General features: G+C 36.5%; 2 long non-coding RNA genes across 2 annotated transcripts; one reads left to right on the forward strand and one right to left on the reverse strand.

Annotated features, from left to right (window-relative positions):
- Window positions 1-6,814: 6,814 nt before the first annotated feature.
- On the reverse strand, window positions 6,815-11,593 carry LOC114824413 (uncharacterized). Its single transcript, XR_011580155.1, has 5 exons — window positions 9,886-11,593; window positions 9,569-9,680; window positions 7,989-8,757; window positions 7,815-7,879; window positions 6,815-7,176 (listed from the first exon to the last, which is right to left on the reverse strand). It is a non-coding gene; the product is annotated as an uncharacterized lncRNA (long non-coding RNA).
- A 960-nt stretch (window positions 11,594-12,553) lies between these two features.
- Window positions 12,554-24,175, forward strand: LOC139195330 (uncharacterized). The gene is made up of 4 exons (XR_011580156.1): window positions 12,554-12,888; window positions 12,982-13,074; window positions 14,315-14,355; window positions 23,876-24,175. It is a non-coding gene; the product is annotated as an uncharacterized lncRNA (long non-coding RNA).
- The last annotated feature ends 2,778 nt before the right edge of the window (window positions 24,176-26,953 follow it).

Genomic DNA, 26,953 nt, shown 5'->3' on the forward strand with positions numbered 1-26,953 from the left:
TGTGATTGCAAATATATAGGTTGTTTCACACCTTTTCAAATACATGTTCAGCATATTTGAAAATGCACAACTCTTTCTAAGAGTTGTGTCTTTTAATCAAAACATTTTTTAATTAATAAATTAATTAAGAAACTTAATCTGAAAATTAAAATTAATGAATCAGATTAATTTTAAATTGCAAGGCCCCATGGCCCTTGTCTTGATTAATTAATATTAATTGCATTTAGGCTATATTATACAAGCATAATCCACACAACCATAAGGCCCAAGCCTTTAATCCATTTTCAAATGGTCCATGTTCTAATTACTAGACTAAAGCACTAAACCTATAGGCAATGAACCTTTAGAGTTTCCCGATGTGGGACACCAAAAGTCTCAAAACCCTTACGTGGATTCCACCACATGTACCGGCCATAATTAAATTTGCAGAACTCATTCCAAATTCAATTGATATTCCATCAAGATCATGTCTTTGGAATAACAGTGATGTTGGAATATAAGGGTGTGATTTAGGGTTGAGCACGGGCCGGGCCGGGGATAGCAAATTCTTATATAGGAACCAGACCTAACCCGACCCGGTTGAAACAGGCCGGTTTGGGCCGGGTCCACGGGTCCCTTCTTTTTTTTGTTATATATATATATATTAAACATAAAAAATAAAAAATAAAATAAAAAAGAGGTAACATTTGGACAGATTCAAATTCTGTCCTAGCCCCAACAGACTCACTCATTCACATTTGCACATTCCCAACCCCTGCAGATTCACAGTCACTCATTCACATTTGCACAGATTTGCATAGATTCAAATCCCTTAAAAAATAAAACTGTAGTGATCCATTATATGAAAAAAAAATTACAAAACTCATACATAACGGCATTTACTTTTGTCTTGCCTTTCAACGAATCACAAGATGTTAATCTAGTTCGACAGTACTCAAATCTAGTTCGTAACATTTTGGTTTTCTGTACCCCTAAGCTTCTTCACTTCCAAAATAGAGGTTCACTTCTATAAAATAAAAACAAACAAAAAATTATTTTCATTCACTTTTTGGTTCGTGAGTTCTTGAAACCTGTAAGGGTAAGTCATCCTCCAACAAATTAAGGAACAAATATTTGCTCCAGTTAAGAAAGCGTCATTTTCACACAAACTGGAAAATCATAAACACGAATGCACAACTTCATTTGATCAAAAAACTAAATCAGAAACTCAAACAACCGTTCATAAATCCGACTACACTATAATCAAATGCTCACATTCTTTGACACCCAAGAGAAGGGCAGTAAGGAGAAGTTGCTTGAACCGAATGAACAATCTGATTGAGTGTGTTTGTTCTCCCCAAAAGAAGGACAGAAAAACTCAGTTGCCACACCAAAAACGTCTGCACAATGTGGATACAGAGTAAAAGCTGAGAAGAGGAATTTCCATGAAATCAAAACGCAGGGAGACTACTTAAATCAAAATGATGGCCATAAGTATGAAAAACGCAGAGAGACTACTTGAATCAAAACTAGAAGAAAAAAAAAACCCAAATCTGAAAAATGCACGCAGTTCTTGTTCTTGATCCAAATTCCAATTAAATTCAAAATTGCCTACCATCAACAAAAAAAATCCCAAATCTGAAAAACACAAACAGTTCTTTAATCAATCCTATTATTCATGTTACCGATCATCTACATCAACAAAAATAAAATTTGGAGAAGTAGACAGTAGACTTATAGTAGCCGGCGAAGTAACGGATGTTGTCGAGGTTGGAGGATGGGTGGTGGTGGTGTCGTTGTGTTGGTCGCGGCGACGGTGATGGGCATTCTTTGGGGTGTTATTGGAGTCGAGGGAGTCGATGGAGTGACAATGGAGTGGTGGGCGTGGGAGTGAGAGAGTGAGACTGAAACTAAAATTGATTTGGAAACCTAGGTTACAACTTAACAGTTCAGATTGGATGATAGATTATCATTCAATCTCGACTGTTGATTATAATTGGAAACGAGTAGGTCTGGGGCCCCGTTTTTCTAAGGTTTAGGAACCGGCCCGCCCCGTAAATAACCATGGCCCGACCTGGCACGCCCTGTTTGTTCCCAAAAAAATAAGACCCGGCCCGTACCCACCCCGAACCTACATTACCCGCCCCGACCCACGGTTTCTCTACTCGTTTGCCCACCCCTAGTCTGTTTGTTTCCCTTCACTAGCCCTCTCTGGACTAGACTAGACTAATAGTTAGTCCAGTCCCATGTTTGTTACTTCATGGGACTAGCTTTAATGGGAGTAAGCCGAACTCGCCTCGACTAAGGACTGTGCTAGACGGTTTTAGCGAGAGACGTCGCGAACCATGGGTCTAGCTAATCCCTTCGATTGTTCTTTGCTCGCGTTCTCTCCTTGTCCTCAACCCTGAATCATGAACAAAGACCTCGATTCGAACTTCAATCGGAGAACTCACGAGCTCTATCGTCCGATTCACCTCCGCTCAAACCAAGATTATCGGTCGTGCCCTCCGATTAGGCTCCTTCCTCCTAGATGTCAATTTTCGACGGCAAGGACTTCGGGCTCCGTCCTCCTTGACTTCTTCCATTGTTACCTTTGCTCCATTTTGCCCCTCACATCTCCTTCTTCCCTATTTCCCACAACCAGAAAACCCATAAAAATTGAACCTAGAAAACCCATAAAAGGGAAAGGGGAAAGAGACAGTGGCATAGATAAAATGGCAGAGAAAGATGAGAGGGGAGGGATGTAGTGGGCGGACAAAAAAATGAGAGAGGAAGATGAAATGGCAGAGAAAGCGGAGAGGGGAGGGATGCAATGGGCAAACAAAAAAATGAGAGAGGAAGATGATTCTAGAAAGGAAAATGATAATTTAATAATAAAATATTAGTGTATATATATATAGATTAAATTAACGATAAAATATTGTAAATATAAATTTAATAATATAATATATGAGTCCTGCTTTTTAGTTCGACACAGCATCAAACGCTTCACTAAATCAGTCCAGCTTAGTTTATTCTAAGCCAGTCCAACTTAGTTCCTGAAGCTAGTCCAGTCCGAGATAGTCTGGTGCAACAAACACACCCTAAATATACCTCAAGGGATAATAATTTTTTGGTTCGGGACCATTCTGAATCTCATTTATTAACTAATAAAAAACTGTTGTGTTATCTGTTTCATCAGTTAATATTAAAAGTTACATGAAAACTAGTACCGATCAACAATACTTGGTACTTAGTCAATATTTAATCGATATTTGATTGACCTCAATGAAGTTAGTCTAAGTGTAAATTGGTATTACATTCCAGACAATCAATCTTCTACACGTACAAACATACGAAGAAACATTGCTGCCACTTCTGCTTACTGAATCTCAGTTCAATCTGGGAAGCCACTTTGCTGATATTCTCAAACTCGTTCTTATGGGTCTGGGTTGGTTTTTGGATTTTTTTTTTCTTTCTCTTTCCCAGTGATATTTTAGTTAATTAGTGCGTCAAACAAAGAAGTTGGACACATCAGCAGAGATAGTATTTAATTGGGCTATATCCGTCATAGGTTATCTTCTGGACTGAGCCCATGAACATATCGTAGTGTATATATTTATTTTGAGGTTATTTAGCTAAAAACCAATTAAAACTTTTTTTTTTAACAAATGATATTATCTAGTCTAAGGAAAGGGGATGAGTTTAGCCTATAATAGACTAGCAATAATGTGATTCATTTTTGTCTTTGGCGAGAATCAAACCTAAGACCCCTTACTTACAAGTAAAGAGGAATATCACTAGACCGTAATTGCAATTAAAACTTTATTAGCCATATGTCAATAGCCTATTTTTGTTTTGGACCTTATCAAGAATATATTTTTATTCATTAAGCATATATCAATGATGAATGCCATATGAACTTTAGCCCATTATAAATAGTTAGAACATAACTGTCCTTTTCTCTTTTTCTCTCTCACAACAACAACAACAAAGCATTTTCCCACTAAGTGGGGTCGGCTATGTGAATCCTAGAACGTCATTGCGCTTAGCGCGATTTCGTTCTGGATTCATTTTCATAAGGATTCGACGTAAACTAGGAGTGCCGGCTGTCGACTACCTGATGCCCTCCCCCTCCTCCTTTATCCGGGCTTGGGACCGGCAATGTAAGATAAACTTACACTGGCGGAGTTTCTTTTTCTCTCTCAAATTAGGAAAATCTATTATCGGCATGAAGGTATGTTACAACTGCTGTATTGAGCTGTTTTGGTATTTCATTTGGATGCTGCGGATCTTCTCACGATAGAGTTACTGACAGATTGGTCCTCTTGGTGGTATCTGTCTCATCTCCAGAATTTTTTTTTTTTTTTTTTTTTTTTGTGGCAAAATTGTACCTTGTGCTAGGACCAGGCGTAGGAGCTGTTAATGGAGGAGGAATTCAGGTTGTTCCAAAAAAAAAAAAATAATAATAATAAATTGTTGCTTGGATTGCTGATATGGAAACAATTTGTTCGAAGCAGGGGGAATAATGATCTTGATATAAGAGTTGATAGATTGTTGGATTGCCGTCTCAGTCAGCAGGGTTGGACTTCAGACTTGCATCTATACAAAGGCACAGATTGCAGACAAAGTTCCAAAAAGGCTTCACCGTCTCATACTCTTAAGCTGTATACTTCGGAAGGCTAGTAGAAGAGTATTAATAAGGATGGTAACAGAAAGCAAACAAATGTGGATTAAAATGCATCATATACCTCCTTAGTTGAGTCATATGGGTTCCCAACAATGGTATGCCATGCAGCTGCATTAAGTCCTTTACTACTATTCATTGATGAATTGGGGCAATTTTTGTAGAGTTTGGGTTTCATTTTTTTGTTCCAACCGTATACTTGGTATCCAAGCATATTGTCGAGTGGGAGTATTAAGTGATGTGTTTGATTTAGTGATATGTGACATCATCTTGTGCATTAAATTAGTACAGTTATAAGTGTATAAGTAGTATGTTTGTATAAGTAGTTTATAAGCTGTATGTTGTAAAGAACAATCATTCAATCAATAGCGAAAAAGCACATTCATCTTCTTTATTTTCCTCTTCAGTTCTCTCTCTCTCGTTCACCTTTCTCAATTCTCATCGTTGTTTGATTTTCTTTTGAATGTAGTTAATTAGAGATGCTTCCTACGAAAGTATTCACAAACCACCCCTAAGTCATGTTCGATAAGTCCATTAACGTACATTAGGCCGGTTGAGAGGGGACATGACATTGTATTGACAGTAGACGTACTTATTGGCATATAGTTGCGAGCTTGACGTGTGATTAGATTGTAGCCAAACATTGTGTCAAAACCTGCTTATCTGCACGGCAATCTGATGGTAGTATAGTACATTCCATGCATTCTCTTTCTGTCGGCATATTCGTCAGCTCGATTCCTCATTTTTTCACATCCAGACATGGTAATATTACATCAATCACCAAGTACTGGACCAACCAATCAGTTAACAAATGAAACGCATGGCAACATGAACCAATCTCTTAAATTCCTAGAGCCAAAGGAAATTAATTTACACCTTAATTTTTAAGGAGAAAAATTAATGAAAATGGCTTGAAAACTTTGAGTTTTAACGATAAAGACAAAATAAATGATAAAGTGAATAGTACTAGAATTGACTTTTTAGTGTAAAAATGTGGTTTTTCGTTAGAGTGAACAGTACATATAGTTTTTCACTAAAGTTCCCTAATTTTTATTCAGCATGGCAAGTGCTCCATTATTCTCACCTTCATTGGCTCCCAACGAGTCTGAAAACGATGAACCTCTCCCCTCCATCAGTGACTCAAGGTTTGGTCTCCACGGGGAGATTATGATGCTGGTTCTGATCCTGCTATTCGCCACCTTGGTCATTGCTCTCTTACTCTTTCCCTACACAAGGGGTACTTTTCCTGGTCGTTTACATCATGCCGATCATGGATCCAGTTTGATGGATGCTTATAGCTTGCCATGGTAATGGGTGTGGCAGAAATGTTTATTTCCATCTTCTGATATGGCAGGGAACAAGTTCAGAATAATTTAAGGATGAAATTTTAGCAAGTTATTAGTTCTTTTATGCCCATCTTGATTTGATTGTAAAATTATATCCTTATCCTTACGTATTGCCATTATAAGCTGGGTTGATGAGTTCATATAATACCATATATTTTACCCTTATCTTAGTATTAATATATTAGTTATTTTGGTAGAATTTTGATATTTTGGTATATATTTTCAATGTAAGATATTCGACTTCATTTGGAGCAAAAAGTGATCAAACGGATGAATTTTGGAGTGATTTCAATTAGAGGATGTTCATGAGTCTTTCAAGATGATTGTATCAAAGCTTCAGATTTTTCTACCAAGTCGTTTGACCGTGACAATGAAATAAAGGCCCAGCGCACAGTTTTCCCAGATTGACGTTTTTTTACGTTTTGGGTATTTTGGAGGTCAATATGACATATTTTGTGGAAGATTCCTTCTGAGAAGTCTGAATTTTAGTTCAAATAGGAAACCTTTTATTTTCTGTTTTATTATTTTATTATGTTTCATAGTTTCATTCTAAGATCTTTTAGGGTTTTATTTTGTAGCAGTATAAATAAGGTTTTTTAGCCATTAGGGCATTTTTTTTATGCAAGAAATAGGGGGAGAGAACATGCACACTACTTTAGAGAGTTTTGGAAGTTTATTTTCAAGGTGTTTTCTTTCTATGTTCTTAATAATTTTTTGTTTTATGATTGTTCGTAACTAAGTTCTTTTGCTAGGGCGAAGTCATGAGCCTTAGTATAAACTAGCAGGAATGCCCGCGCTCTGCCGCGGGATTTGAAACCGTCTCTACCATCAACCAAAATAATTCTATAATTTAAACCATCCAAACTTGTTTAACATAGTTTTTTGTCTATCATTATATATTTCCTCTCACAATTTTTATGGAATAAAAATCTAAACATTAAAAAATTTAAACAAAATTTTGCAAATAATCTTGCATTTAAGCACGTTCAAAACCAGTGGCTCTTTCAAATTTTTTCTAAACAAAGATAAGGAAAAGTGTTCATCACTGATATTGTGCATCCAATGCACTGGTTTCTTGTCCACCTTCTCCTCCAAACCCTTTCATCAATAACCCATCTCATTATGTCCCTCAGAGACTCGAAACTCAATTCCAACGGTCCATTTAACACCTCCTAATATCAATTCCTAACAAAGTAAATACAAACGCAAAATCAGCAATGCTTTCAAATATTTTAAAGGGAAAGTGGGAAAATATTATCAAGAAAGATGCAAACGAAGTATATTCATCACTGATATTGAAGAGAAAACGAAGTGTATTAGTATATTCATCTTTCCCCATTCCTTGTAAAGTTGAGGAATTTTTTCTTAACATCTGAACAAAAAGTAAAATAACGCTAACACACTCAATTACAGCACACATAAGCTCGTGAACAAATTATCATTTCCAAACTTCCATGAGAGTTTACTAATCATAAATCTATGTAGAAGTTGAAATTCAATCCAAAATAAACATCAGGCACATCATCAAAAAACCAGCAGCACAACTACCCTATTGAAAAATGTCTATTTCACAAAACATTTAATGAATATTTTACTTCAGAAATTTCTGCAAACCACAATTGAACACACCGATCTCTATATAATTCAGGAACCAATCAAAGCAGTTGAATACACATGGTAAAATAAATGTTTCAGTTTGATTTTGTATTCTATAAACTTTACATTAACGAAATACATTTAGGGATTAGTACTACAATGACATTGCTCCAACATCAATTACAAATCTTTTGAGAACAAATAAACAGAGTAGTGAGAGCTCGTACCCGAAGTGAGGCATATGATCACACCTCCTCAAGTGCCCAAGAGTAACTGAACGGCGGCACAGCCCCTACAAAATGTTTTTTAATCGATTCGGTAGTTAACACTGGCCAAATGCACAATACATATCTTAGAAACTATTGTCAGTTAACTTCTAAAGAAGTTAGAGCAAAAATTACCTCCAATCTTTGTTTCTCTTGTACTTTGGTATTGTGAGGAAGTCATGTAAGCCGAAGAATAAAAAGCCTTTTTTTAGTTAACTAAAAAGCACTTGTAAACGGAGTGAGATATCTAGTAACCAAAAAATGAATCTTGGAAAGCAGACATAAACAAACTTCAATCACAATTACTTTAATACATTTGGATATCGAGGAAAATTAGATTTATTCAATTTCGATATAAAGAAAATTAATTAATGCAGGTACAACATTTGTGCCTCAATGACGCGAGAAGTACTCAAAACAAACATTGTTTTCTTTTTGTCTTTAGGAAATCTCTGCAAATTGCAATGAGTTCTCTAACTCATATCCATTGAGAATCATATTAACTAATTAACTTACTAACCCCTCCTGTTAGTTTCACACTTATGCTCCAAACAGATTTTGTAACTAATATCCCAAAAAAGGGGTAAAAAAGGGAATAAAAAAACCTTTGTATGGTATACTGCAGTGTTATCTGTATAAGCGAAGTTAAGCCCTGAAAGGCCAGCAACCTCATTGTATACTTGGAAACCTCTTGCAGATTTTATGGCTCCAGAAGAAAATAGATCATGCAACATTAATATCATTAAGACTAAAGTATTTTTTTCCAAGTGAATACACATGAAAAGTATCAAAAAGAGAGAAAGGAGAAAAAATTAAATAAATAAGAACTGCACACCTGTCCTATAATTTGGCCAGATGAGCATTTTGCTACCGAGGAAAAATTCTCAGTAGCCCAAGCATCAGCCTATCAGATGAAGAAATATTCATAAGGGAAAAAGTAAGCTTAAACAGGATTTCATATATATGAACTCACTCTTTAATTACTCGTCCTATTACCAAATAGCTATTGGAAATGGTTTGAGTTATAAAACCTGACTCTATACAGGCCTGATTCTTATCAAATAGCTCTCGAAAATTTGATATGCAAAAACTGAAACAAAGAAATAGATCCCAATCTCATCCCACGACGAACAATGAACCAAAGTTACATGAACAAAAACAATGTCAACATTTCAAGCTGTGCAAAATTAAACCCATATGGGAAAGCACAAAGTCATACAAACAATCCTGTCTCATTCAAAATTCCAATACTCGATTCTAAAGAATAAAGGAAGCAATAGCACTCAAAATCAATCATTGTAAGGAATACCGAGGGCAATGGCATTGAAAATCAATAGTTCGCAAGTCTCCAACCAGCATAGCAAAATGCAAAGAGAGCAAAAATCTCCAACTCTCCAACCAACCTAACAAAATGTCAAAAATCAAAATGCCTTATGGCATTAGTACAACACAAAGTTCAAAATATTAGCAATAAATTTAAAAACGCCTTATCTAATATCATTGAGGGTATAAGTTGGAAGATAAGACAAAAAACGAAAAGGGGTTGATGCAGGCAGTATAAAAAGCATAAGAAAGGAAAGATACCCAAAATCCATCACAAATCATAGTGAGAATTTGTGTTATAGCAACCTTAAATTCAAAAAATTTCTCTAGTTTTCCATGTTTTCTCATCAAACAAACAACAAATTCATATAAAATCAAAAAAGTAAAATTACCAGCAGCAGCGTGCTCCGGGGCTCATATGACGGCGTTCCTCCACCAGCAACGACATCGAGATTGCTTTCTGAGGCAAGGATTACATAGGAAGTCCGTAAAATTCATGGACATCTGCAAGAAAACAAAACCATCGAAAGTCAGAGATTTCCAAAACCAAAAAGAAATGAGAGAGAGAGAGAGAGATTGGAGTACTGTAAGTGTATAAACATATTGGGAAAAAATTGCACGGCAATTACTACAATCTAAATAAAAATTCCACTGTTTATTACACAGTGCTTTGGAATTGTGTAAGTAGAGAAAGAATTGGAGTTCTTACAAAGTTTTGGCGAACTGAATATCAGCTTCGAGCACCTTGAGAGATTCATTGAAGAACTTCGCTTAACATTTATCAAATGTCAGTAAATTCTGTAACGTACATGGAAAAATCCAGAAAATTAGAGATGAACAAAAATAAGTGAATCCGACGACCGTAATTTTGAAATATCATCTATTTGCTAATACGACCTTTTTCCATCAAAACAACATAAACCCCAAAGAAAAAATGGAAATTGGGAACGACCCATAATCTGAAAATTTGCAAAAATTAACAGAACCAGATGAAATATGAGAGAAAGAATTGGAGTTCTTACAAAGTGTTGATGAACTTTCAGAGAAAGAATTCGATTTTCCTGATCGTTTTTACTCTTTTCTCATCCCTCCCATAAAAAATCCTAAACACTCATCACTCCACCCACCTCAAATCCTCTCTCTCTGAATATAGAAAAAATATACAACCCTTTCTCTCTCTGTAATCTGAAGAAAAATGTGATCAAAATTTATAAAATTGGTTTTTGGTTTTGTAAAAGTGCGGACAGTTAGAAGGGAATTTGTAGAGAGAAGAAGGGTAACCTTTTCAGTAGATGGGAAGCAAAGCCATATATGTAACTCGATTCGTTCAGAACCAACGATCATCCACAAAACTTTGACTTACACAAAAACCGATTCAAAAAACCAAAACAGATACCCAAAATTATAACCAAACAATCAAAACCCACATTAAAAAAAATCATATAACAATGCTTTCATAGATAAATCTCTAAAAAAACCCCACAAACCCCCAAAAAAAAAATCATGCAAAAATCTCACCACAGGGTAAGTCTAAAAATGTCAATTTTCATGCCACGAAATTGTGATACATTACAATCTAAAATCACACATACACATATCATGCATACACATACATCGAGTAGCAAAGGTTTCACTGTAATTTACCAAATCATCCTAATAATTCAGCCTCCAATTTCATGCCCGAACAAAAGAGCGGAAATTAATCACCATGTTCTTTAACTGAAAAATAAAAATTGGGGTAAGCCCAGTTCTCACTTCTAGCAGAGTTCACTCCATCTAAATGCTCATCCAACCAAAAAACAAGAAAAAAATTGAAATTTCAACTTCTTTGCTGCCTCCTATATTTTATTAGCATTCAAAAAGTCCTTAACTTGGAGCTTTAGAGCTTTGGAGCTAGGTTTTCAAAACGTGAGCTTGTGAGTGCAAGAGAGTGAGAGAAAGAGGGCATACCTGGCCATGGGAGAGAACGGAGCTATAGAAAGAGCTAAGCTCGGCTTCTCGCCGACTTGCAAAAATGTAAAAGCACAAACAGAAAGGAGAATCAAAGACAAAATTCCAAGATAAATTCCAAAAATTCAAAATTATACGCGAGAGAGAGACCTTGTTGATATTCGGAGTTAGACTCAGAGAGACGAAGCTCCGAGTTACAGAAATGGAGGCCAGGTTTGTGCGGTTTTGGTTTTCAGAAGCAGGAGCCGACGCTATTGCAGAGATCGGCTAGAGTTGGTGTTGTTGCTGCTAGGGTTTGAGAATGAAGGCCAAATGGGTGTGTTTCTGTCTCTCTCCCATCCCTCTCAATCTCTCAATCACCGACACCAACCCTTGATTTGAGGAGAAAAAATCAACCCTAACCCCCTTTTTTGGCAGCCTCACTCCTCCCTGTCCCTTTCCTTCCCTGCCATCCCACGCCTATACCCCTCTCCGTCTCTGCAACCCACGTCTCTCGAAAATGGCAGATATGTAAATAATGCAAGGGCCCATCTCACAACAAAACTGGCAAAACTGTAAATATCTTGAAAGCTGTTCAGAGACAATATTACCCTTCTAATTTTATATAATTACCCTCCAACTCAACCACATATACGATGGTAGTGGCGCAAATAAAGCAAAATCAAAGGGCAAAAATGTGACTGTAGCTAAGCTACAGTCAAATCCCTCCTCAATTTTAGAATAGATAATATGTGATTTTATTAATTTGCTTATGAACGGATGCATGCTTGCTTTGAATTATTAATCACTGCGATTAAAACTATCTAATTGTCTTAGTAATTCGCGACCATTAGGGTTTTTAGACAAGTAATTTGATGCAATTTCTGTTGGAATATCACCCTGAAATTGAGGAGGGCTTCTTGTGATTAGTAATTGTAAGTTCACTTAAGGTGAACATCACACTCTTAAGGGTTACATGGTTTTTCAAAGGGTTTTCACAAACCTTAATGACTCTTGCATGTTTATATTTGATCTGAACATTACTAACCGGTTGCATGATAGATATATGTTTTCGCTTGAACATCACGAGGAAAATATGCATTAGGAAAACCTAACATTCAAAGCATGTGTGAGGAAATTCATAAATAATTGGTAAAATTGTGTAGGATTGTTAAGGGATGGCACAACCCTATGCTTTTACAAATTGATTTTCTTTTAAATTGTTCTCTAGTTAATTTCTTTAATTCTTTAATTTTAAAATTCGTTTTTATTATATTCTATATATACTAAAACTCAAACCTCGGGTGGTACTGTTCTAGGACTGTGTGCGGACCAAAATGCCTCTTAAATTGGTCTTCCCGGCGTTTTTTTCCTACTCTTTGCACAGCAAAATGGCGATTTTGCCCAATTTTCTTTAGCCCATTCTCTGTTTTGGTTTTTCTGTTATCTCCGCTTTACGCTCGCTCTTCCTCTCGGGTTCTTTGTTGTTCTTCGCTATCTTTGGTTTGGAATATATTGGGCCAAGTTTCAGATTTTCCTGCTTTAGGGGATCGTGTTTGTGGTCTATGATTTGAAGGAGGTTCTCCATTTGTATAAACCTAGGGTTTTGGGTGTTTTGTCCTCCGTGGTAAAATTGCTTCGCACAATTTCTGGGGTTGCGATCGACGGTGAATATTTTGCGATGTTTGCATTTGTTTCCCTCTGTTCTTCACCGATATTGGCCGGATCTGTTTCCGGATTTGTTTTTGGTTTGACGGAGGGAAATCTATTTTTGGCGATTTAGGTATGTGCTGTGTTTGGTTTTTGTTTTGAGTTTTGCTTGATTTGGATGAAATTGTAACCATTTTGTTTTGGGTTGGTTCTGATCCTGTGCTAGGTTTTCCTCGCTGAGAGGATATTTTGCATTTTGGTTCCTTCGTTGATCAGTCGCAAATTTGGCAGTGTCTCTGGCGGTCCTCTTATTTTTTGGGTAAATCTCCTTCCGCCAAAAACAATTTCCTTGCTATTTTTACTACTTCGTTCTCCTTCTTCTTCTTTATTATTATATACCTTCTGTTTATTTAACATGTTTGTAAGATTGGTTTATCATTTATGTATGTTTTTATACAATTGTTGCATATTTTACATGTATATGCTTCACTTTTATCAAGTACGTACTTGAGAGATTGGTAGCCTAATTTTTGGGTGAGTTTTTGTCATCGTTTTTTTGTACATCTGGGAACCCGTCGATAAGTGTTAGATTAGACTGTGTTTGTAATTTTTTGGAACAAATCAGAGGAATGATTGGAGTTTGGGTAAATTTGATGTTAGGTTAAAATTTCTTTGTAATTTTAGTCTGCTGTGCATTACCCATTCGGAAATCACGCTTGAGCAGTGGTGTTGCACCATTGTGCTATTGTGCAAAGTTCCAAACCAGCGGAAAAAGATCGCTAACACTTTGTTTAGACAGAACCGTTTGTTTTGGCCAAAATCATAAAGGAAAAAAAATACTTTTAACCAAATGGTGTGTTTTCTTTCGTCTTTGTCCATTTTGCCTAAAACATTTAACCAGAACATGACAATTTCACTGAAAAAAAATCCCATTTTCCTACTTTTGAATGAATTGAGCATAGCATTTTAAGGCTTTGTATAAAAGATTATATAAGCCAACTAAGAATCCTATTTTTTCCTCCTTTTTCAATGAATCAAATATGTTATTTCAAATTAGTACCTCAATCTTCTTTCTGCTGTTACAATTAGTGGGTTAAGTGATGTTACAGATTTGTTTATGTTTCTGTGGAGATTTTATCTTTTTTTTCTTTGGAATTCTCCGCATATCAATATCAGGGTAGAAAAATCTCTACTGCGTGTGAATTCGGATTAGAATTCTTCGGCACTTAGCTGATTTTTGTTTATCAAATTGACTGGCCATTCTATATATTTGTAAGTGGTTTTGCCTTTGTATAAAAGATTATATAAGCCAACTAAGAATCCTTTTTTTTTTCTACTTTTTCAATGAATCAAACATGTCATTTCAAATTAGTACCTCCATTTTCTTTATACTGTTAAAATTAGTGGCTTAAGTGATGTTACAGATTTGTTTATGTTTTTGTGTACATAGACAAACCCGTTCCTGCAAAGTTTATGTTACTAATTTGTTTCAACATCTCAACATTTGTTCATTTGATTTAAATATTCTTCTATAACAAGTTAAAACTTTATTTTTTCAGTACCTTATCACAAAATAATTCCACCTTGGACAAATTACAAGGTATGCTACAATCAATGCTTTCATAAATTGCATTCAAATTTATTCACTTAGGAATGCATTGGAACATGTTTAGTTTCATGCCCGCAGCATCGCGCGGGTACCATTGCTAGTTAAATTCTAAAATCAACATTTTCCAAACTTTGTTTTAAATAATTAATTAAGAATTAGTTTAAATACAAATTATTCATTCAATCCCTATGGAAAACGACTTTACTTGAGCTGCCATTGTAACATCCCACATCGCGCCAGGAGAGTGATCCTTAAATGTATATTCTCATCCCTACCTAGCATGAGGCATTTTGGGAGCTCACTGGTTTCGGGTTCCTTCAGAACTTCGAAGTTAAGCGAGTAACACGCGAGAGCAATCCCATGATGGGTGACCCATTAGGAAGTTCTCGTGTGAGTTCCCAGAAACAAAACCGTAAGGGCGTCGTCGGGGTCCAAAGCAGACAATATTGTGCTACGGTGGAATCGAGCCCGAGATGTGGTGGGGGTCCGAGCCGGGATATAACAATTTGGTATCAAAGCCAATCCCTGGCCGGAAGTGTGCTGATGAGGACATCGGGCCCCTAAGGGGGGTGGATTATAACATCCCACATCGCCCAGGGGAGTGATCCTTAAATGTATATTCTCATCCCTACCTAGCATGAGGCTTTTTAGGAGTTCATTGACTTCGGGTTCTATTGGAACTCCGAAGTTAAGCGAGTAGCGCCCGAGAGCAATCCCATGATGGGTGACCCACTGGGAAGTTCTCGTGTGAGTTCCTAGAAACAAAACCGTGAGGGCATCGTCGGGGTCCAAAGCGAACAATATTGTGCTACGGCAGAATCGAGCTCGGGATGTGGTGGGGGCTCGGGCTAGGATGTGACAGCTATACTACGACAACCTTGTTCTCTTGCAAGTATTTTTATGTGTTTTTTATCCCTACTTTTGTAAGTGCTAAAAATCCTATCATGGGTCATTTGATATTCATGAACCAGATTGACGGGGGTGTTGAAATTTTTGGTTTAATTTATAGTTTTATTCTCTACAACATGAAATTTTTGGTTTAATTTATAGTTTTATTCTCTACAACATGAGTTGTTAGGGAGGGGTGGTTGGAAAATGAATAATGAAATTTTATTTACTTAGAGATTTTGTTTTATGTTATATTTTTTAAGATCTAAGTTCCCTTATCCTAAAATTTGGTTAAAAAGAAGAGTTTAAAAAAAACTCATCGGAGGCTCTCTACGTTTATCCCGAACCTTAGAAGAGTGACGGCTGTCAAACGGAAATCGTTGGATTTCGTAGACTTCGCGGTGGCCTGGGATCAGTGCGACGTTGTGGAAAGGTCTAGTGCTTAGAAGAGATGGTGCAAATTTCATGGTGTGGGGACGACTTCGTAGAGGACTAGTGCGGTGTTTTCTGGTAGGAGCCAGTACTTGGGCCTTGGTATCGAACACCTTGTTGGCTATGGAGGATTTGATGACGAAATTCACAGGTATCACGGAGGAAGATAAATTGATTGTTGTTAATCAGAGGGAGGCTGTAACACTGAAGTCATCGAGATTTTTTCTTGTTGGAAGGGTTCTTTCTCACAAACTGGTGAATAAGGAAGGTTTTAAACGACATATGAGAAATCTGTGGCATCCTAAAACGAATGTGGCCGTGATGGATTTGGAAGATAATCGATTTGTTTTGTTCTTTCAATCCCATGCAGAAACGTACCACTATTTTACGTGGAGGGCCATGGTTGTATAACAAGCAGTGCCTATTGGTGCTAGGAGAGGCAGATTCGCTGACATACCCTGCTCGGATTCTTTTGTTCTTTCAGGAATTTTGGGTGCAGTTTAAAGGGATACCCTTATGCTATATGACTCGGCATATGGGAGAATTTCTAGGAAATATATTGGGAGATTGCATCCTCACGGATCAAAGTCGCAAGGATAAATTATTTGGGAGATTCTTCGAGTGCGGGTGCTATTGGATGTGAGGAACCCATTGCGAAGGTTTGTGAATATTCAACTAGAGGGCAAGCAGATACAAATTGATGCCAGGTATGAGAAATTACCCCTCACATGCTTTCTCAATGGATTGATAGACCATGTTGAAAAACAATGTGAGTGCTATGAAGGAAAAGTTCTCGATAATAAGGCCAAACCTTATGGTTGTTGATTCCAAATGGATGTGTTAGATAAAGACTATTGACGCATCACAGGGAGACGTTTTGGTTTAGACGCATAGGTTGGCTGGGTAATGAAGGCTCCGGTATTGGAGGAGGTTGATGTTCTAATGGATGTAGAAGTGAGCGAACAAGGGCAGTAGAGCTTTGACCTCTGACTATCCTTGATTTAAATGAGCCAGTTGGAGAGCCAGAGAGTGGAGAAGATAGTATGGCAGTGGTACCTTTTTCAGGCTGAGTGCAATGGGTAGACAACTCCATGATGCGTTTGAGGATAGGAGGGAGGGTGCACTGACAAAGATGACGCAGCCATTATGGTTGTTTGGCACAACGATTGAGTCAAGTGTGGGAGGGGAGGGAGAAGGTCAGGAGGGCAGGAGATTTGGTGAAGATACCCTTGCTTTAACACTGGCAATTAGGGTTAATGGTGCAGATACAATGGTAGGAGGTGACTCTCCTAAGTCCATTAATTCAAACCCTTTTAATTTAGGCCCATTTATCTTTGGCATGGGAGTGGTGCAAGGTGATAGCTCGAGGGGGAGAGCTTCTACTACTTCTAAAAGGAGGCGTTTAAAATCCCGCTGTGTTTGTTTACCGGAGTTAGGAAAAAGAGGCCACCGAGAAAGGGATGAGAGGGGGTTGATCCCGGGTGCAAAGAAGTGTGCTTTGTATACTTCATTAAGATTCGCAGTGGCGGAGGCTGATGTAATACCCAGGTTCTAAAATATAAAATAAATGGAGAACTTGAGTATGTAATTTTGGATATCTCCACTTTCCATATTTTTGTAGTATCTTATGTGGCAATTTGCGATCATTAGAAACTCATTATTAGGGTGATTATTCACTACTCTATAGTGATGGAGTGGAAGTTTATATAGCATACGTGCATGTGTCTGAGTGCATGAGTTTGGCTTTATTTTCTCACAAAGGCTAAGTAGAGTTTTGCCAACCATTAGAGAATAAATAGGAGGGGTTAGTCACCACTGTAGATAGGTTGAGGTGGAAGTTGGTAATTAATAGAAGCTAATAATTAGGGTGTGGAGGTGGGAAGCCTTTGGCTTATACGTGTGGCTAAGTGCTGAGTTTGGTTTGATATTTTTACCAAGAGTGAGTTGGCAAGTTGTGTTAATGTAGAGAGATTACTCACCCCAAAACATTGGAGAGGTGTGAGTCTATATAGAACCATAGACTAGGTATGTGTATGTATTGGCATGCATGTGGCAATATGTTGTTGTTTTAGAGTGCTTACTCACTAGCCTAGGGGAATTTCAATTAATTGTCTATATTCTCTCTTCAATGCTTCAAATCTATCATTCCAAATCTTCCAATGAGATGAGAACGGGTGCGATTCATATCCCTTAGACTTTGGACATAGCTTTTGAGTGTTTGTTCACCTTGCATGATATTGATTAGCTTCACGTTTGTTGTTTTGCTATTGGACCACATTTCATTGCTAAGGATTAGGACAACATTTGTTGCCTTGTTATTGGAACACATTCCATGGTGATGATTAGGTTAACATTTGGTGTGTTTCTATTGGAACACATTTTATGTTTAATGATTGCCACACTTGATTTCTTTCTATTGGCACACTTGTGAAGATTCTTTGGAGAGGTAGATGTCATGCAATCTTTATAAAAGGAAGAAGCAAGAACCAACAGAGGAGAAGGGAGAGAAGAGAGAGGAAGAAGAAGAAAAAGAAAAAAAACAACTCCAAAGCTATTCTCCTTTTTCAGATTACCCCTTATCTTTCATATACATATTGTTAAGGCTTTAAGCCATCTTTCATTGTATTTATAAGTCCCTCATATATATAGTGAAATACAATGAAAGCAAACCCCAATGGATGTAGTCGATTTGGCGAACCACTTAAATCTTATGTTGTTTATGCTTTTACATTTGGAGATCATTGCCATGAGAAGCACTTCCACCAAACTATTGGCAATCTCTATTTATCTCCCTTAAGAATGATGTACAAAAATGTGAGACAAATCCCATAAAAATATATGAGACCTTATCCAACAAATGTTTCCACCAAACTCCATCGATCAAAAGAAAGATATCCTAAAACTAGAAATTCGTCCAGCCTATTTAATAGACCAAAACACCATCATCCATTGATTATATCATAATACTTTCTTCATGAGAGTTGTTTGTCTGTCTCTCTACCATGATATATCAAAATTTCAGGAAAATCCAACGATGTGATCTTCCAATATGTTTAAAATACTAACTTAGTCTCTAATTCAGCAGAAAACTGGACAGCCATGTTATGAGTACCAAAACCCCATTTTTCGTAGCTCCTATCAAAACACTTCCTTCACAAAAGTTGTTTCTTATCATCTCATCTATAATATATCCAAAAACCACGACAATCCAATCTATGTGATGACTTGTATTGTATCCCAATTCGAACAACTGATGTTCGGTTGAGCTAGCCTTCTCTACGAACCTTTTTGCATGGCCAACATCTCTAGTTTCTTTGGCTCACTTTCATGAAAGTTTTTCAACAATCTAACTCCTATTACATATGTAGAGTTTCAGCTATATTAAAGAAGAGGAAGGGGAAGTGGTGAAGGAAGAAAGAGAACAAGAGAGAGGAAATGAAATTGAAACAATAAAAAATGAGGAAATGGTAACATATTGCTTATCATTTACATTAAAGAATATTAATTTGTTAATATTATGATTATACTACTCTTGTCACTAATCAATTTGATTTATGTTGAAGCTTACAGGCTTGTTAAAGAAAATGTGAGTATTGATATCTATGTGAACATGACATATACATATGCATTGCAAAGCAAGAAAAAGAGTTGTGTTGTGTTAAGTGCTCACTTGTGTAAAGTGTTTAAGTTGTAAGGATATTCAAGGGCTGAAGTTTGCCTTGAATATAAAATAATGAACCTTGTATATGTCAGGTGTAGGGTGCAGGGTTTGAATATACAAATTGGTTGATTTTAAACATAATGAAATCTTGTATATGTCAGGCGTAGGGTGCAGGGTTTGAATATACAAATTGGTTGATTTTAAACATAATGAAATCTTGTATATGTCAGGCGTAGGGTGCAGGGCTTGAATATACATTTGGGCGTCAGGGGAAGTGCATGTTTAATAAAGTGGAAACTGAGAGTTTAATTACAAAAAATTAGGTTTAAGGGATGAACGAGAGTTAACTCATATTCTAACGTACTCGGAGCCAAGTGGTATAAGCATGGTGTGGGATGTGCAGACTTGGATGCCTTAGATATGTGTTGACAAGATTAGAAGGGAGTGAGTACATTCATGCATCTCATTGCATACATTTTATGTATTTTCAAGAGCTACTCATTTCAATTATTATTTTAGTTGGTACTTTTGTTGTGCATTAATTTGTGCACTATAGTTATTCCACTCCGTATTCGATAAATTTTATGTAAGATTTTGTTATCTATTGTATTTATAATTGTTATAATTTAGTTTAATTTTCCACCATATCTTGGTTGTAGAATTTATTTCTATAGCTAAGATATGACTCACACCCTAGCTCATGAATAGTCATTATTCGCGGGCCAGTGCGTGACAACTGACGAGGTTTAGCCCCGTCGAGCCCAATGAGTTGTGTGAGCTGGAATTGTCGGGGGCTTGGGAACCTTCGGGTAATTCGGGCGCTTAAGAGACTTCTTCTCTTCAAAGATCCTATGGTGATTTTTCCGTGCAAAACAAAAAGATCAAATGAGCGATGGAGAGGTTAAAATCACACTTGAACTTTGATTTTGTGTTTACAGTTCCAAGCTCGGGATTGTCTGGGGGTTTATGTGCAATGTGGAAAGGGGAGGCGAACTTGTAGTTGAGATCATTTTCGTCAAATCATATTGACTTGGAAGTGGGAGGAATAAGAGATGATATTCACTGGTGTTGCATTTGTGGTTTCAATCGTGGAGTTTGCTCCAAAGGCTAAGGGAGAACTCGGATCTACCGTGGTGTTGCATTTGTGGTTTCAATGAGTTTTTTTTGTGCTGAAGAATAGGAAGGAGGTGATGTGAGAAGTGACCAACAAATGGAAGGGTTTCAGAATGCCTTAGTAAGTTGCCAATTACAAGATTTGGGGTATGTTGGAAATAAATTTACTTGGGTGACTACCAAGTGTGGGGGAATCTCAGATTGGACAGAGTTGTAGCATCACAGATGTGGGTGGATGTTTTTCTAAGTTTTCGAGTCTCTCATTTGAAACCGAATTCATCAGACCATATCCCTATACTACTGGAATGGTTGCCAAAGAATAATGTTAGATTCAAAAAAACATTTCGATATGAGGAAGAGTGGTCGATGGAGGAGGGTTATGTGGTGGCGGTGCAACAAATATGGGCAGCAGAGGTCTATGGTTCACCAATGTTTTGAGTTACGGAGAAGATTAAGGCAACAAGACTATAGTTGGCCAATTGGGCAAAAATAACGAAAATATCAATTCTGGGGGAAACCTCTAAAACGGAAGATAAGTTGAATGTCTTGTTTGGTAAGCCCTTTAATGACACTACTATTACACAACGGCACGAATTGAACAAGCTTTGTTGGCGTAGGAATAAGCATTTTAGAGGCAAAGATCCAAGGAAAATTGGCTAAAGCTTGGGGATCAAAATACAAAATTTTTCACCAAAAGGCTAATTGTAGGCAACGTAGGAATGCTTTGCCAGGGTTGTATGATGAGGCAGGGGTGTGGTACGCATATAAGAGGGGAATGGAGAAGGTAGTTGTTGACTACTTCACCAATTTGTTTGATTCTCAGGGTGTGATGGGTGTGACGGAAATTATGAGGGTGGTGACGCCCAAAGTCTCGGCTGAGATGAACCAGGAACTGCTCTAACAAGTATCCAATGAGGAGGTTAAGGAGGTGTTGTTTCAAATGCATCCGACAAAAGCTCCAGGGCATGACGGTATGTTACTGAGTTTTTATAAGAAGCATTGGGAGATAGTTGGGCAGGATGTGTGTGATGGGGTAAGGCATATTCCTTCGTCGAGTCATATGCTTAAGAAAATCAATTATACCCATGTCACTTTGATTTCGAAGAAGGTTGATCCCTCTGCGATGAATGAATTGAGGCCGATTAGTCTTTGTAATGTAATTTATAACATTTGCTCAAAGGTTCTTACCAACTGACTGAAGGTTATCCTCTCGGAAATTATTTCACCATTGCAAAGTGCTTTTATCCCCAGAAGGCTAATCTCGGATAATTGTTTGGTTGCTTCAAAGATTGCTCATTATATGCATAGAAAGAATAATGGGTGGAATGGTGTCATGGTGTCATGGCGTTGAAATTAGATGTCAATAAGGCCTATGATCGTCTTGAATGGTGTTTTTTTGGAGCAAATTATGAAAAGGTTGGGCTTTGCAAAGAAATGGATACAATGGATAATGATGTGTGTGTCTACAGAATCTTATTTGTTCAAATTAAATGGGTACCCTATGGGATTATTGGATCATTCGTCAAGGAGATCCCCTTTCACCGTTTCTATTTGTTTTATGTGTGGAGGGATTATCGGCTTTATTTGATTCTTGGGAAGCACAAGGCCGAATCCAGGGCGCCCAAGTATGTAAAGGGACACCAAGTGTGCATCATTTGTTATTTGCGGTGATAGTTTTATTTTTGCAAGCAGTTCTTTGCAAGTGAAAGAGTTACTGTGTACATATGAACGGGCATTTGGGCAAGCGGTTAATCTATCCAAAAGTTGTGTGGCGTTCAGTAGGAACCTATCGGAGGTGGATGCACACTTGTTGGCCAATTGTTTAGGGATGGCATGAGTGGATTATCATGAGCGTTATCTTGGTCTACCGGTGTTTATTGGTAAATCCAAGAATGATGTTTTTGCTTATATTAAAGATAGATTGTGGAAAAAGTTGTATGGATGGAGAGGTTTGTTATTGAGTAGTGCAGGCAAAGAGATTTTAATAAAAGTCGTTGCTCAGGCAGTGCCTTTGTATACCATGCAGACATTCTTGCTACCTAAGTCCTTTTGTGATGAACTAAACCAAATGATGGCCCAGTTTTGGTGGGGAAGAGAAGGGGGAAAATGGAGAATACATTGGATGAAATGGCAACGGTTGTGTAAACCGAAGAGTGAAGGGGTTTAGGATTTAAAGATTTATATGCCTTCAACCTTGCTTTGCTTGCAAAGTAAGGGTGGAGAATATTACAACAACCTAACTCTCTGGTGGCAAGAATATTTAAAGCCCGCTATTATCCTAATTCTAAGTTCTTACGGGCTCCAGTCAAACCAAACTCGTCCTACTGTTGGCGTAGTGCAGTGGCATCTAGAGCTATTATTTGTCGTGGTGCTCGATGGCGGGTGGGGGATGGTCTATGAATACATATTTGGGGGGATAACTGGCTGCCACAGGACCATTTTTATTAAGTGTTGAGCCCAAGACCGGTGGAGGTTCGTTGATTCGTTGATTTGGGTAAAGGACCCTAAAGGTGAGTTCTTTACTAATAGTGCATATTTTGTGGCTCAATCAGATACGGGGATAAGTGGTGATGTGCTTATGGGATCTGTACTTAATGTTGATACAAAATTCCTATGGAAAGCTTTATGGCGATCGAAGGTCCCAGGGAAAGTGAAAATTTGTGTATGGCACAGATATATGAACACTTTGTCGTCCAAAGTGAATCTGATGACCAAATAGGCACTTAGGGACGATACTTGTGGTTTTTGTGATAAAGAAGCTAACATTATTGAACATGCTCCTTTAACATGTCCTAGAGCGACAATAGTGTGGTTTGGAAGTCCTTTGGGTCTTCGTTCTTTTCAACTGGTTGAAGAAGGTTTTGGATGTTGGTTAAAGTATATAGCACAACATGTATTCAGGTAAAGCTTTGAGTTGCTTCTTATTCTTGTTTGGAGTATTTGGAAGGCTCATACTAAGTTCATATAGAAGGGCGTTGAGGTTTCTCCTATGGATATTCAAATCAAGGCACAAGCTTGGTTGGCCGAGTTTAAAAAATGGAATGAGGTGGCTGTGCATACCTTTGTGGAACTTTTAACTAAATGGCAGCCGCCGACCTATGGCTGGATAAAATGTAATTTTGATGCGTTTTAGGATGAGCAGCAGTCGATTAAAGGGTGTGGGCTGGTAGTGAGGAGCTCGGATGGCATGTTATGGCAGCACATGTGAGTAGAGAGGGTGCTGTGAGATTGGTATTTCATGCAGAGGCAGTGGCTACTAGACAAGCAGCTGTTTTTTTTTCTTTTTTTCTTTTTTTTTGCGTAGGTGGATCATGGAGCAGGTCCATGTGGAAGGGGATGAATTGTTGGTCACTTCTGCAATTCAAAATTCATGGGCACTATGGACATATATTTGATGATACTAGGCGACTTTTGCAGGATTTCAAGCAATGGAAAATCACCTTTGGACGACGAAAGACGAATATGGTGGCCCACCGCCTTGCACGGTTTAGTCTCACTGTTGATCACCCAGTTTCTTAGTTTGAAGAACCTCCTGATGTAATTTCTAATTTATTATTAGAAGATAGTACTAGTAGTTAATTTGGTGTGGAACGCTCTTTTTCCCTTCGTTCGGGTTGAAAGCCCCGGCAAGGTTTTTATTGAGGTCCATTGTAAGCTCCATATCCTTAATTTGTACGTATTTCAATCTTCAATGAATATCAAAAAAAAGTTGCCTTATCCTCAAGGAATTAAGTTTTACTACTTCAAATGGCCTTGTATCTTGTTCTGTAATAAATACTTCTTTATTGAGAAGAATATATAAAGCTCTGAAGTAGTATTCCAAACAATTGTGAGATTAGCAAAGAATTTTGATATTTGGCCTCAAACCTTTATTTTTAATTGAAAATATAACTTTAGCCCTTAAAACTTAATTTTCTCTACATAAAACCCGACATAGGTTTTTTACTTGAATAAAACCCATTGACTAGATTCCACATTAACAAATTCATTAATTATGTTTGACTTTACACATTTAAAATTTCTGAATGCCTAAAATACCCCTATTTGAATTTTTTTATTTTATTGATAAACCCTATTTGGATGTTTGATGTACATAATTAATGTCATGCAGATTGCAAGGAAGAATTAATGATTTTACAAACAAACAAAAAAAAAAAAAACCACTAACATTATAAATTCATTGCCTAATATATAATAACATAAAACATGTCTAATATATGTTATCATACATGCTTAATTAAGTCAATAAAATTATATTTTACATATTAATGTAGATAAATTATTTCACATACACATATATACATACATATATATATATGTAAAATTCATGTAAAATAATTGACCTACAAAAAATAAAAACATTTGATTCAAATAGTGCACCTACTATTAAAATTTTAAAATGTTAGATTGCTTAAAAAACAATTACCCAAGATATGTAAAATACATGAAAAATAATTTACCTACATAATAACAAACCCAATATATACAAAATACAACCAAAATAATTTACCTACATAAAAAAATGTGTCAAATATATATATATATATGACATTGATACATACAAAATAAAATACCTACATAACAAAAGAATGCTATTTGATTCAAAATTAATTTACTTACAAAATAAAGCAAGGTTATTTTATTCGAAGTTAATTTACCTATTATTTGTACATATCTTATAATAATAAAATGTGTCAAATATATGTAATAATATATGAACAATAAGTTACCTACAAAAATAAAAGAAAGTTATTTGATTCATTATTAATTTACCTACAAAATATATATTATTTGCTAATCATAAATTTACATATATAGGTAAGACGTATAGTAGTACATATTGGTAAATTATATATATATTGAACTTATAGTAGTACTATATACTTTGGACATATGTGTGTCTATATATATATATATATATGTGTTAGGGGTAATAGTATTTGCAATAATTATTTGTTCATTATAATTAAGGTGAGTAATAACATTTATTAATTTGATTTGAATATTGTGGCACAAGTTGTAAATATTTTGTAATAATAGGTCAATTACTTTTTTACTTGATAATCTTTTTCAAATTTGGGTTTTATTTGGATGTTTAGAATTATGTGGATTTTTATCTAGGGAATAAGAGTTATAAGGATCTATATCTAAAGAACCCTATTTTTAACCTAACATTGTCTCGTAATATGTTTCTTACGTCTTATCTTGATTCATACTGATAAAAACATGAATGTAAGATGTTTATTAACGAGTCAATTTCCATTTAACATGATTTACACTTGGGCCTGATGTATGTAATGGACTGGACATTAAGTGTTGGTTTATTATTTAATTAGCAAAAGCCCAAAGCACAGTTGGTTTAACAGTAATCGTCAGCCAAAATCCGACATAATTTTTTCGGTCGTGGAAAAAACACTATATTAGGAAATGTGTAACGTATTCGGTAATATTATTATTTCTTTTTAGAAGAAAAAATGTTCTTTGACCAAAGTAATCTTACCGTTCAATTGATAACTATGCGTTATGAATTCAAATAATAGGGCACATGGGTTAGACATGTCACTGCAAAAGTATAGTTTTGGAAAATAAAAAATGATATTTCCATATATTTCTAGATACATATCTTTGCATAGATACGTATCTAAGCAAAGAGCAAAGCCTATTGTGTTAGGTATATAACACAATTCCTTGCAAGTTTATTGTATAAAAGCGGTCTAGGCAGACCTCGAAAATGCACCTTCTAGGCTACTACCGTCTCCTCTCTTCAGCTATTCTCCAAGAGACCAATGTACATATACATTTCTCCTCTCTTCAGCTATTCTCCAAGAGACCAATGTACATATACATTCCTTCTCACTTAGTATTTTGATTTTAGCTTATAAATTAGAATTGTATACTTATAAATTTCTTTCACGTTGTTTGTGCAGCTAAACAGAAATCTTTTCATATATTCACTACGCATTTAACATGGACTTCTCCCAACAAGCAGCTAAAACTTCTGCAGGGCATCATTCCGTTAGCGATTCACCTTCTTCACTTGATGATAAGTCTTCTCACATGGAAATGACTCCAGCTGCTACTCAACAAATTCAGGGAAATGATATCTGTACATCTTTCTTCTTTCTTTAACTTCTTTGTTTATATGTCTTTTAATTTCAATTTGGTTCATTCAGTTCAAATATAAAAAGTGAATATGAATATGTAGAGAATAAAAAAATGTGCATTGAATTCACTTTCTCAAATTTAAACGTCAAATATGTTTTTATTGACTTGGTCGAAAACACATCGTAACACCACCTGTTTTCAAGTCTTCTGTTTCGCGTTTTAAAAAAGGTTAGGTCAAAATGAAGACTTTTGTCACTGTCGATGGAGTCTCCGACCACCAGTACCCAATTGAAATCAACCACTGATTAATTAATCTATTTATTTCGTAACATATTTACTTATTCAAGCATCCCTTGCGTGGACTGGAACGGTTTAGACTTTGAGAACGAA

Source organism: Malus domestica, chromosome 04 (genome assembly GCF_042453785.1).
Source record: "Malus domestica chromosome 04, GDT2T_hap1".
In the NCBI taxonomy this organism is placed as follows: Eukaryota; Viridiplantae; Streptophyta; class Magnoliopsida; order Rosales; family Rosaceae; genus Malus; species Malus domestica.